General features: G+C 48.0%; 1 pseudogene; it reads left to right on the top strand.

The window, feature by feature from the left end:
- Positions 1-997: 997 nt before the first annotated feature.
- On the top strand, positions 998-1,126 carry LOC126210876 (U4 spliceosomal RNA; annotated as a pseudogene).
- Positions 1,127-13,204: the final 12,078 nt, after the last annotated feature.

Raw genomic sequence — 13,204 nt, forward strand, 5'->3', positions numbered from 1 at the left:
CCTCCAAGACTCTATAAGGTCCTCCAAATCCTCGAATGCCATGCACTCCGTCGCCTTCTGCACCCGCTTTCCATCCCCCCACGTGCATATTCTACAATGTCATCTCTTTTCCCCACTCTCTCCTTCTCTTTTTCCTTGAACACATCCACACCCTGTATATTGTCAGCTGACTCGACCCCACTCACCACTGGTGTCTCCCTTCACCCCCAGCACATGGCCATGCCTTTACACTTGTATCCCACCATCTTCCCAATGCCATTTCCAGCATCTACCCCTCCCAGATGATGAGCTTCACCCTGACATCTACCCTTCCTACTAACTCTAACCCCATCTTCCTCCTCCTCCTCACAGCTTCCTTTCCTCCCCCTCCCTTCTCATGAGCACCTTTCACCCTCCTATGCCCCCTCCATCTCCTGTGTTCCCCTTCAATGTTTCTGCACTCACCCCTACAATGTCTTCCCTCCTTATCTACCACCCTGCCTGTCTAGATGCGCTCTCGTTCCCCCATTTTCCTCTTCCTCCCACTCCCCATCACCCGTCCCCTCTTTTTTCCTCCACCCCGACCTCCAGTCCGTCGGCAGGTCCCTACAGTGGTTTTTATTCTTCGTGAGTGTTCCGTCGTTTCCAGTGGTTTAGTTTTTTAAGTGTCTCGCTCTGTGAGATTTTTATACTGTTGCGGCCTTTTAACTTGTGCTTGACTTCAGTGATTTTAAGTAAGCAACGAATTGCCAGCTGTGTTCTTTTAAATGTAGCCTTTTTCGATTCTTTAATTGTCCCCCAATGACCCTGTATTAGTGTCTATTTTAATTCGCATCACCTCCATTTACTGTATTTTTATGTCACCTTTTTACCCCTGCTTCTATGTAAGAGTTCCCCTTGTATTTTTGTTAAAGCCATTTGGCTGAAGAGCAGTGGACGGTGCCACTGCCAGTCCTCTCCTGCCTATATGGGACAGGGGAATGAAATTACAATAAAGGAAAAACAAGCAAGGTAGACACTCTTTGCGCAGTGGCAATATCGTAACCAATGAGGTGTGATTATTGCTAGTTGAAACCTTTTACCAATAACCCGCCAGACAGACGTGAAGTACCGTCTCTGTTGAAATTTTTTGCGGCCTCTAATGGGGTGTAATTCTAACGAAAACAGTGCTTCAAGGTGTGATTATCTGTGAGCTCAGTCTGTTATTGTGGAAGTGTTTGGCCGATGGTTGTTAGGGACCATGCACACCGCCTAGCTGTGTTCGCTGATGAATTATATACAGTCTCTGAGAGCTGGTGAGAAGGGTTCTCCTCAGTGTAAGATGTTGGGCAACTGCTATGTGTGAATAAAGACGCCAATGTGGACAGTTGAAATGTGGTTCTGTCTAGTGGCAATTCTTGCTCCATTGCATACTTATGGTACAGACATGCAGTGGTTATTAAATGTAGGATTTGACAAAACTTGTGTCAGAATTTAGTGGAGGAGACTAGCGCAATACAGTGAGAGTTGGTGAGTGTGTGTGAGGCATGTGTTGTACTTAACCCTTTGACTGCTGGAGGCGCACCATCCGCTTGGAGCGCTGAGGCGTCCCGACCAGCGGTGTAATCCGGCTACCTGAGCTGCTTTCCTGTCCGTCGGAGCCGCCGCCGGGACCGGATCGGCCCACTCTGTCCAACCCACCCTGTGCTGAATATCTCTCGGCTGATTACAACTGGTGCAGAGGCAGCGTGAATTTTTGGCGACTTTGGACTGTAATACTGCGGGCAATAGTTTTGTAAAGAAATCGAATTTGGCCATCTTGTGTAACTTTCTGCGTTCTCTTAAGATTAATAAAGAAAAAAATTTTAATAGCCATATTGAGCCAGATAATTGTAGGTAAATCGGCCAAAAAAATAGGCGCCCGAAAATTTTGAAAGTTTGGCTTGTTACTGGTCATTTTCATAGCACTTTCCAGTAGTGAATGAATTGTGCGCAAAATTAAAGATTTTGTAAAAGCGTAAAAAATGCGGTATATTGGTTCTGATTTTGCTAAAAAAACTATGCTCTGTAAAACATACCAAGCAGTATAACTGGAATGAAAGTTGGGTGAGAAAATCAGGCCCGAAAACACTGTAAACTTTGGTTTCGTATATCTAGTAGAGTGAACACGGGATGAAAATGAAATTTAGAGTGCAGTAGATTTACAGCACAACGATAAGGTATAAAACTTTTTACTCCCTTACCATTTTCCAGTAATCTACAAATTAGTTGAAAAGATGTGGATTTTTATGAAAAGATGAAAGGAGGGTATATTCGACACTTCTTTTACAAATACCATTTTCTATTAATGCTTAAAAGCCAGCCTCATTCGAGCAACAAATTTTACGACTCCCCAACCACCCAAGAAGAATGAGTTTAATTCCAGTAGTCGCTAACAAAAGAGCAAAATAGCAAGTAAAATCGCAGTTAGAAAACATGTTTAACTTTGGCGTGTTGTTTCTCGTTCATCAAAGGCGTTTAAATCAGTTATCCCCCCAGGGGGTCCACAACTCTTTTGTGGATACGTGCGTGGCGAGCACGGGGCCCCGAGCCATTGCAGCCTTCTTTCTCTCCCGGGCTGCATTTCCTTTCCCTTCCCCTCCTTTCCCCTCCATGCTCCTTTCCCCTCGCCCTCTCCTCTCCCTCTCTTGGTGTCCTTGCTTATGTTGGCCCCGCTATCCTCCTGGTTCTGTTGGTTTTACACTCGGGCTTTGTTGCGTACTTATCTCCTCCTTTTGGTATTCCTTGGTCCCCCTCTGGGGTTTGACCTCCATTCCAAAATTTCTCTTCCGTAGTGTGAGCCATTTGGGGAAGAGCACCTTACCTAGTGTCTCCGACGTGCGCCCTCCTAGTACATTCCACCTTTTCTTTCACGTCGTTGTCTGATGCTAGGGTGCATAGCCAGCACGGTAGCCAGCCCGTGTGGTGGGGTCGCTTTGTACCCTTTTGGTTGAGCCCCCTGAACACACAGGGATCACACTTCTGATACCTGAGCTGTGACCTCCTCATGCATGCCTTGGAGTGGTTGCTCGTCCTCCTGGAGCATCGGAACTCCCGGCAATGGCCGCCGTGCCAGACGGCCCTTGCTGTGGCTGGGTGGCGCCCGTGAGGAGAGCCCCTGATCGGAGTGGGTGGTATCAGGGCGGACGCTATGCAGATGAAACGCATACGGGTCCAAAACTCTGGCCGTTCTGCGGCCGTCTCTCTGCGTGTTACTGATTCCTCAAGTGCTGCTTCTCTTGCCCCTTCGGCCTTCCCTTCCATGGCTACCCCCTGGGAAGAGGGTCAGGCCCGTCGTCTAGGGGCAAAACCTTTCCCCCGTTATCTAGTTTGCACTAGGACTGATGGAGATACTTTCACCAGTGTCAAACCTTTATTCTTTGTGGAACATATTGACGACAAGTTCGGCGAAGTGGACTCCCTGAGCAAGATGCGGTCGGGTTCGTTGCTGATTAAAACTACTTCAGCTGCCCAATCTGCGGCCCTTCGTGCCTGTACCCATCTTGGCACAATTCCTGTGTCTATTACCCCTCACCAGTCTCTAAATATGGTACAAGGTGTGATTTTCCACAGGGACCTCATCCTTCAAACTGATGAGGAACTTCGGGACAATCTCGCACGGCGGGGTGTTCACTTTGTTCGGCGTGTTCAGAAGGGTCCTAAAGATAACCGTATTGATACTGGTGCCTTTATCCTGGCCTTTGAAGGGGATACCCTTCCTGAGAAAGTTAAGATTATGGTCTATCGCTGTGATGTGAAGCCGTACATCCCACCTCCTATGCGGTGTTTTAAGTGCTTGCGTTTTGGCCACATGTCTTCTCGCTGTTCCCAGGACCCTCTCTGTGGTGACTGTGGACGTCCACTCCATGAGGGGAGTCCCTGTGTTCCCCCTCCTGTATGTGTAAACTGTCATGGTAGTCATTCTCCACGTTCAGCAGATTGCCCAGTATATAAGAAAGAAAAAAAGATACAAGAGTATAAGTCCATCGATCGTTTAAGCTACACAGAGGCCCGTAAGAAATATGCACGACTGCACGCTGTGTCCATGACATCAAGTTACGCCTTGGTTACATCTTCACCCCTTCCCCCTCCTTCCTTACCCCCATCCCGGCCCCCACCCTTCCCCCCCTCCCCTGCAGCTCCCACACCTTCTCCTCTGGGTGCTGCTCCCCCTCCCCAGCCGGAGAAGTGTCCCACTCCTTCGGCGTCTGCCGGTCAAGGGCGCCTCTCCCGGGATGCCCCTTCCCGGCACCTTCCAGGTCAAAGATCTGCTGCCGCGCGGCGACCGCGAGAGCCGCGGTCTGTCGGCCCCCAGGTCGCCCGGTCTCTTTCTGTTCCTGATCTTGCTGCAGCTGGCTCCTTTATGCCACACAGCCCTCCTCGATCTCAGCCTGAAAAGAAGAAGAAACATGTCCCGGGACAAAGAGCCTCTGGTGTCACCAGAGGTCCCTTCCCCGACTTCACAACCGGATTCTGACCTGTCGTTTATGGATGTCGCCCCCTCCTTGTCTGTGACGGGTGGGGACCCGGCAGTATGACTGGATTTAGCGTGTTCAGCCCTCATTTAACCCATCGTTCTGTGGTTCTCCAATGGAATTGTAATGGCTACTATCGACACCTTCCGGAATTGAAATCCCTTCTTTCGTCCTACTCTGCAGCTTGTGTGGTTCTCCAGGAATCCCATTTTACTGATGCTCACTCACCGACCCTCCGTGGGTACCGTGTTTTCTGTCGAAATCGGGTCGGACCCTTGCGGGCTTCTGGTGGCGTTTGTACATTGGTCCGTACCGACATTGCTAGCACGTGGATTCCTCTCCAAACTACATTGGAAGCGGTTGCTGTTAGGGTCCACTTAGACTCTGCAGTCACCGTTTGTAATCTTTATCTCCCTCCTGACAGGGCTCTTACGCTTGCTGCCTTAACCACCCTTCTTCAGCAACTTCCTCCTCCCTTCCTCCTCCTTGGGGATTTTAATGCTCATCATCCTTTGTGGGGCAGTGCCTTTCCATCTAGACGAGGTCTTCTTATAGACCAATTTATTGCAGACCACGACCTGTGCCTTCTTAATGATGGCTCCCCTACTCATTTCAGTGCTGGTCAAGGTACCTTTTCTGCCATTGATCTTTCTCTTTCTTCTCCCTCTCTCCTCCCTTCATTACACTGGTCGCCACACGACGACCTTTGTGATAGTGACCATTTCCCGTTGATTATCACGCTCCCTTCGCGCTCCCCGATGGACAGGTTACCTCGTTGGTCTTTCCACCGCGCCGATTGGCCTCTATACACTGCACAGGTCGAGTTTTCTCCCTCTTTGTCGGGCGGTATTGATGACGTCCTACATGACGTGTCTGACGCGATTGTTCGCGCTGCTCACCTTGCTGTCCCGCGCTCATCTGGACCATTTCGTCACCGGCGAGTTCCATGGTGGAGTACGGCCATTGCCATTGCCATCCGTGATCGCCGTCGAGCTTTGCAACACTTTAAGAGGCACCCATCTGTAGCCAGCCTTACTACCTTTAAACGCCTTCGCGCTAAAGCCCGTTATTTAATCAAACAGAGCAAGCGGATATGTTGGGAACGATTCGTTTCTTCCCTTGGTTCCACTGTCCCTCTGTCACGGGTATGGGCTACACTTCGCTCTCTCCAAGGTTGCCATCGACAGTCCACCCTCCCAGGCCTTCACCTCCCAGATGGCATTTGTACGGACCCATTAGTTCTCGCAGAACATCTTGCGACCCATTTGGCAGTGGCATCAGCGTCAGCCTCCTATCCAGCTGCTTTCCTTCATCAAAAACAGCAGGCTGAAGCTGTCACCTTATGTTTCACCACTTGTGAGTCAGAATCTTACAACGAACCTTTTACTGAATGGGAATTTCTTTCTGCTCTATCTTCTTCTCATGATACGGCCCCTGGCCCAGATTCCATTCATAACCAACTGCTTCAACATCTCAGTGCTCCACAACGGCAACATCTTCTTCGGGTGTTTAACCGTATCTGGCTCCAGGGTGACTTCCCTTCTCAGTGGAGGGATAGCATTGTGGTTCCTGTCCTTAAGCCTGGTAAGAACCCCCTATCTGTTGACAGCTGTCGGCCAATTAGTTTGACCAATGTTGTTTGTAAGTTACTTGAACGGATGGTAGCCCGTCAGCTCACTTGGGTCCTCGAATCTCGGGATCTATTGTCCCCTTACCAGTGTGGCTTTCGAGAGGGACGATCTCCAATCGATCATTTACTCCGCTTGGAATCCGCAGTTCGGCAGGCTTTTTCCCAGCGCCGCCATTTGGTTGCAGTGTTTTTTGACCTTCGCAAGGCCTATGACACGGCCTGGCGCCATCACATCTTACTAACCCTTCATCAGTGGGGTCTTCGGGGCCCACTCCCGATTTTCATCCGCCAGTTCCTGCTCCATCGGTCATTCAGAGTTCGAGTTGGTACTGCTTTTAGTTCTCCACGGACCCAGGAGACGGGCATCCCACAGGGTTCTGTCATGAGTGTCCTTCTTTTCCTCATTGCTATCGATGGACTTGTGGCCTCTGTCGGTCCCTTGGTCGCCCCTGCCCTGTATGTGGATGATTTCTGCATTTGGGTTAGTTCCTCCTCGATGGCATCTGCAGAACGGCAGCTCCAGGTGGCTATACGGCGTGCCTCTTCATGGACCCTCTCACACGGGTTTCAATTCTCTCCTTTAAAATCGCGGGTAGTCCACTTCTGTCGCCGTACTACGGTCCACCCTGATCCAGAGCTCTATCTCGCTGCACAACGATTGCCTGTGGTTTCACAGTTTCGTTTCCTGGGTCTTCTTTTCGACACCAAGCTCACTTGGTTGCCCCATATCAGACTCCTGAAGGTAGGATGTTTCCGTAAACTCAATGTCCTTCGCTTCCTTGCCCACTCCTCTTGGGGTGCGGACCGTTCCCTCCTCCTCCGTCTTTATCGTGCTCTAGTTCTGTCTCGTTTGGACTATGGTTGTCAAGTTTATGGTTCAGCTGCTCCTTCCACACTGCACGTGCTGGATCCAGTCCACCATCGTGGTATCCGTTTGGCCACCGGTGCCTTCCCTACTAGCCCTGTTGATAGTCTCCTGGTTGAAGCTGGGATCCCACCCCTTTCTGTTCGGCGGTCCCAGCTTCTGGTGTCTTATGCCCTCACTATCCGTTCTTCTCCCACTCACCCCTCCTATTCTATCCTGTTCCCAGACCATGGACGTCGCCCACCCGACTCCCGCCCTCGGGCGGGTTTATCGGTTGGGCTGCGCCTTGCGTCTCTTTACCGTGATTTTCAGCTTCCTTCTTTGTCCTGTCTTCCTCGCTCCCTCCCCTCCACCCCTCCTTGGTTAGTTCCTCGGCCTCGAATTCGGATGGATCTCCGCCGCGGTCCGAAAGATTCCATCCCCCCGGTGGTGTTCCGTTCCTTTTTCCGCCAAATTTTATGGGAGTTTCGGGATGCTGTTGTTTTTTACACTGATGGCTCTAAATCTGCTGATCATGTTGGGTATGCCTTCACGTCCTCTGTTGGAACGGAAAATCATCTGCTGCCACCTACATGTGGGGTGTTTACTGCGGAATTGATGGCAATTTCCCAGGCCCTTATCTTTATTAAACAATCCCAACACAACCGCGTTTTGTTATGTACGGACTCGATGAGTGGCCTTATTGCTATTGACCGGTGTTTTTCGCGCCATCCCTTGGTCTCTGCCATCCATGACCATCTCGCTGATATTCACCGTGCTGCTTGTTCCATTGACTTCCTATGGGTCCCTGGCCATGTGGGTATCCCGGGAAATGAGCTCGCTGATCGTTTGGCTGGGGGAGCAGTTACTTACCCCCCGTTTCCTGTAACCCCTCCTGCAGCGGATTTACGGCTTCACATCAAATCCCACTTCGCACAGTCATGGGCCAATTCTTGGGAGGCTACTCCACTGTCCAATAAACTTCGTGCCATTAAGGTGACACCAGGCCCATGGCGTTCTTCCTTTCGCCTCTCCAGAAAGGACTCGACCACACTGTGTCGTCTCCGCATTGGCCATACCAGGCTGACCCATGGTTTTCTTTTGCGTGATGAGCCACCCCCGCTATGTGGTTGTGGAGCCTTCCAGTCAGTGGCCCACATTTTGGTTGAATGCCCCCTTCTTTTGGCTCTGCGTGCTAAGTACAGTCTCCCCCACACTTTACCTTTGATGTTGGCTGACGATTCCCGGATGGTCTCTCTGGTTCTCGGTTTCCTCCGGGAGAGTGGTTTTTATTCTCAGTTTTAAGGTTTTTACTCTCTCTGGTGTTGGGGCAGGGCGGTGAGTGTTTGGGTGTCTCCCACTGTAGGCAGTGTTCAGAGATTCCCGATTCACCTCCCTGCCCGGAATCCTCTTTTCTTCCCCTTTTACTCTTTTTTACCCCCTTTTTTTTAAGGCTTGGTTAGTCTTTCTATTCCCATACGTATTTTCTGCATTATAGCAGTTGTACCTTTTAAGTCACCGGTGGTCTTGCCTATGCTGCTTCAGCATAGTGTTGGGTTCGTTCTCTTGCCGACTTCCCTCATTTGTTTTTACCAATGACAACGTGACTGTCCTTTTACGTTTTTCCGTGTTTTCCGTTTTATTGTTCAGACTTTTCTGAGATGTCCCGTTAGCAGAATGGTGTATATTTGAAACAAGGGACTGATGACCTCGATGTTTGGTCCCTTAAACCTCAAACAACCAACCAACCAACTAAATCAGTTATGGAAAACATGTTTTGTACAAGTAGATCTAATGTGATCTATATTTGTACTACTAAGGGTAAAAGAATTCGAAGGTGAGACAAATGAAAACCTTTAATATTTTTTTAATATTATTTATTGGGCAGAAGTGGTGCAAAGCTGTATCACGTTTGAACATAATCTCCCCCGCGCTCAATGCAAGTCCTCCAGTGCGTACAAAATGCATAAATTCCATTAGAAAAAAATTCCTTTGGTAGTCCGCGCAACCACCATGCACCCACCGCGTGGCGTACCTCTTCATCACAACGGAACTTCTTTCCTCTCATTATGGAAATCCCTTGGGGGAAGGTCTGGTGAGTATGGTGGATGAGGAAGACACTCAAAATGCAGGTCTATGACTGTTGCAACTGTTGTACGGACAGTGTGGGGCCTTGCATTGTCATGTTGCAAAAGGACACCTGCTGACAGCAATCCACGTCGCTTTGATTTGATTGCAGGCCGCAGATGATACTTAGGAGATCTGTGTATGGTGCACTGGTGACAGTGGCCCCTCTAGGCACGTAATGCTCCAAAATTATGCCTTTTTCGTCCCAAAAGAGAGTCAGCATAACTTTCCCTGCTGATGGTTCTGTTCAAAACTTCTTCGGTTTTAGTGATGAGTTAATGGCGCCATTCCTTGCTCGCTCTCTTCGTTTCTGGTTGGTGGAAGTGAACCCAGGTTTCGTCCTCAGTAACGATTCTTGCATGGAAGCCACCACCTTCGTGGTGGAAAGCGCCGAAGATGTTCTTCACAAGCATCAACACGTTGTTATCTCATTTCAGGAGTCAGCTGCCGTGGCACCCATCTTGCAGACACTTTGTGAAACTGGAGCACATCATGCACAATGTGGTGTGCTGACCCATGACTAATCTGTAAATATGCTGAAGTGTCATTCAGTGTCACTCGGTGGTTTTCCTTCACTATGGCTTCAGCTGCTGCAATGTTCTGTGGAGTGACAACTCGTTGTGCCTGACCTGTACGAGGAGTATCTTCCACTGAAGTCATACCATTTGCGAACTTCATTCGTAGACTTGGTGCTGTGACAGACATGCATCACCGTACTGAACCTTCATTCGTCGATCAATTTCAGTAGCTTTCACACCTTCACTGCTCAAAAACCGAATAATAGAACGCTGTTCTTCCCTGGTACAAGTCGCAAGTGGGGCGGCCATCTTTATACTGATACTGCGACGGCATGTGTGCATCTGCACTATGCTGGCACCTGCAGGCCATTCTGCACGCTGTTTGTAGCACAATTACCAACTTACAGGATAACGGAGCGAAATTTCGATTTGTTATTACAAATTTAAGGTTTTCATTTGATTCACCCTTGTATAGTTGTCTGTTACGTTTTAATAATTTAAATGTACCGTATGTAGATTAATATATGGCTTTTGTTACACTGGCGCAGTGCACTCGGCGTAATTACTTTTGACACAGTGCAGATATTGTGCCATCTGAATCACCAAGTCCTCAACTCTGATCTTCACCCCCCCCACCCCTTCCCTACATCCTTTCCCTGGGCTCCCTCTTCCCCCCTCCCCCTTCCCCCTTCCATCCTGTTTTCTCCCCACCTAACCCTACCTTCCCCCCCTCCTGTGCGTTTCCCCACTCCCTGTCACATCTGCCCAGCACCCCCACCCCTCTTATGGGTCCTCATCCTCCATTGGCTCCTCTCACCCCTCCCCCCCTTCATTTTTCCTCTCCTTCCCCCTTTTTATTTTCCCATCATCTGACCAGTTTCCCCTCCACCTGGTCTCGGCTGTAGTATGTCATACTTTCCAACTTTTTAGTGCAGTGTTCAAGTGAATGTTCAGTGTTGTTCGTCTTTCCAAAGTGTTGTAAACAGAAACCATGCTGTCACTGGGTGTGAATTTTATGTCTTTTGCGAACAGAAACCAGACTGTCGCCATGTTTTTTAATTGTCTATTATTTTACCTGTCTGCTTCATATGTATTTTATTAGCATCATCCCACCCTTGTTCTATGTTTGAAGTTCCACGATTTTTTCGCCATGTTACCATTTAAGTCTCCGACTTTATCGCCTGTTTTTATTATTTATTGTCTTCACCTTTTTAAAAGAAATTCTGTAGGCTGAAGAGCGGCATACTAAGCTGCTGCCAGCCCGCCCCATTCGGGGGGAATCGAAACTCAACAAGGAAGAAAAAAAAAAAAAATCACCAAGTCCGTTCATTTGCCAATAAACTGCTACAAATGAAGTCAGGCACTGTCTGAATAATCTTACACCTTTTGCTTCTGTTTCCCATCCTTCTTTTTGATCTGGGCTTTGGATCGACACTGGCGACGTTATATATATATATATATATATACACGAATTACTAAAAGAAAAAGGCAAAAACGTAATATATATATATATATATATATATATATATATATAACGTAATATATATATATATATATATATATATATATACGTTTTTGCCTTTTTCTTTTAGTAATTCGTTAAGAAGTGTCAATAAATTTTCTCAGATTTAGTTCCCAAAGATTGGTAATGCTTCTTTGTATGATATGTCTCAAAGCAGGGTACAACACATAATGGAACGTTGCGAATTTTACATTGGTATCTAGTTTCCCGGCGCACTTTCTGTTTCGTGCAAACCACGCATCTGCGCATTAGTTTACTTTTCTGCGCATGTTCACTTACGATAACAGCCGGCAAATGTCCCCCTGTGAACCGCAGAGGATTCTCGTGATCGTAGCGCCTCCCCCTACCAGCTTTTCTCCGTTTTGTAGCATATTTTTCTACAATCTCCCTTAGGAGAGAAAGTTGAAACTGTGCGAGTGCCATTTTTCGCCCTGTTACCGACAGGTGGAGAGCATGAGCATTAAGAATGCACAAGTCCAGAATTTGGAAAAAATACTTTTTATACTATTACCGTCTTACGCACTGATCCCACTGAGTTAAGTAACACGTCACAACGGTTAACTGCACCCATAATCGAATTGTAATCTGCAATACATTGCGTTTTTTTTTCGCCGGTATTTCTGTCAGTCTTCTAAGTTTCAACCATTTATGTTATGTGTCTTGTGGTCAACATGCACACCTCTCTCTTATCGCAGCACTTGATAGCAAGGACGTTGTCAGAGAACTTAAACTCAGTTTCTAAAATGGCTCTGAGCACTATGCGACCCTGAGGTCATCAGTCGCCTATAACTTAGAACTAATTAAACCTAACTAACCTAAGGACATCACACACATCCATGCCCGAGACAGGATTCGAACCTGCAACTGTAGCAGCAGCGCGGTTCCGGACTGAAGCGCCTAGAACCGATCGTCCACAAAGGCCGGCCAGATGTTCACACTCACTGTGGCTGTTAGTGAGCATATCCACGATTTCTTTCTGTGCAACCATGGTGACGTGACATTTATCACGTTGAGAACAAGATAACTGACGAAAATACGGGAATCGAAGTGGAATTCTGCAAAGAGGGAATGCAGCAACAAACATATATGCACTCTCGAACTATAGAGTCAGAACACTGAACAGCTACTGGAAGAGCAGGGCGGAAAGACAGCTCTGCATGTTTACACGTCTGTAAAGCTCAGATAGCTGTGACACAGTGCGCATAAATTCGTCTCTAGCGGTGGAAAGGCCGGTGGCGCGGTGCGCGTCAACGCTGTAGAGAAGAACCAAGGGATGCGCCTACACACGTCGGGAACGCCAGGGGAAGGGCGGGCCATGACGACTTTACAAATCTCCAATGGTCAAAGGGTAAATTCATTTACACAGCACTACCAGTGTTGTAATTTGTGTCTTGATCACTGGATGCATGTTTGATCCTTTTTGGATATTTTTCCGCAGGTATTTTTGTCACCATATGGAATAAGCATGTATCATGTATATTTAAGACTGCAGTATGTGTTCCCAGCACTATGAACCAATTTACTGATTGATTTCTAGTTTTACTTTTCTAGAAGGAAAACTCATTTAAACAACCTAACCCAGTGACATGAGAGGTTTTGTAAATGGCATTTCATTATGGTTCCAGGGTTTCTAATCTGTTACACATAGGTTTCCTCCATCAATGCAACATGTCCACCTGTGGGTCCAGGCTTACAAAAGGCGTGAGGTATTCCTGCCTGTCATAAAATGTCTCCAACTTTTCGGTCAAGTCAGTTATGGCCCCCTTTCAGTGTTTCACATACACCTGTTTCAAAATTGTCCAAAGTGTGTGCCACTTGGGGATCGATGCCATATGTGGTGCGCCATATATCGAGTGTGTGGTTTGACCTTTTACACCTCATGGTCCTGGATCTGATCTTCCACCAGCAATCCAGTTATCTGGGTAAGGATGCAACATGGGGTACATCATCTGCTTCCATAGTCCACTGCCCTCTTTTACCTATGGCAATACTGGATCTCTCAGCACCCAGCATCCAACATGATGGCGAGTCTGTTGTGGTGGAACCGTCATGTACCCATTTGGTGGTAACCCCCTGACGACACAGGGATTG

The sequence above is a fragment of the Schistocerca nitens genome, chromosome 10 (assembly GCF_023898315.1).
Source record: "Schistocerca nitens isolate TAMUIC-IGC-003100 chromosome 10, iqSchNite1.1, whole genome shotgun sequence".
NCBI classification, from domain to species: Eukaryota; Metazoa; Arthropoda; class Insecta; order Orthoptera; family Acrididae; genus Schistocerca; species Schistocerca nitens.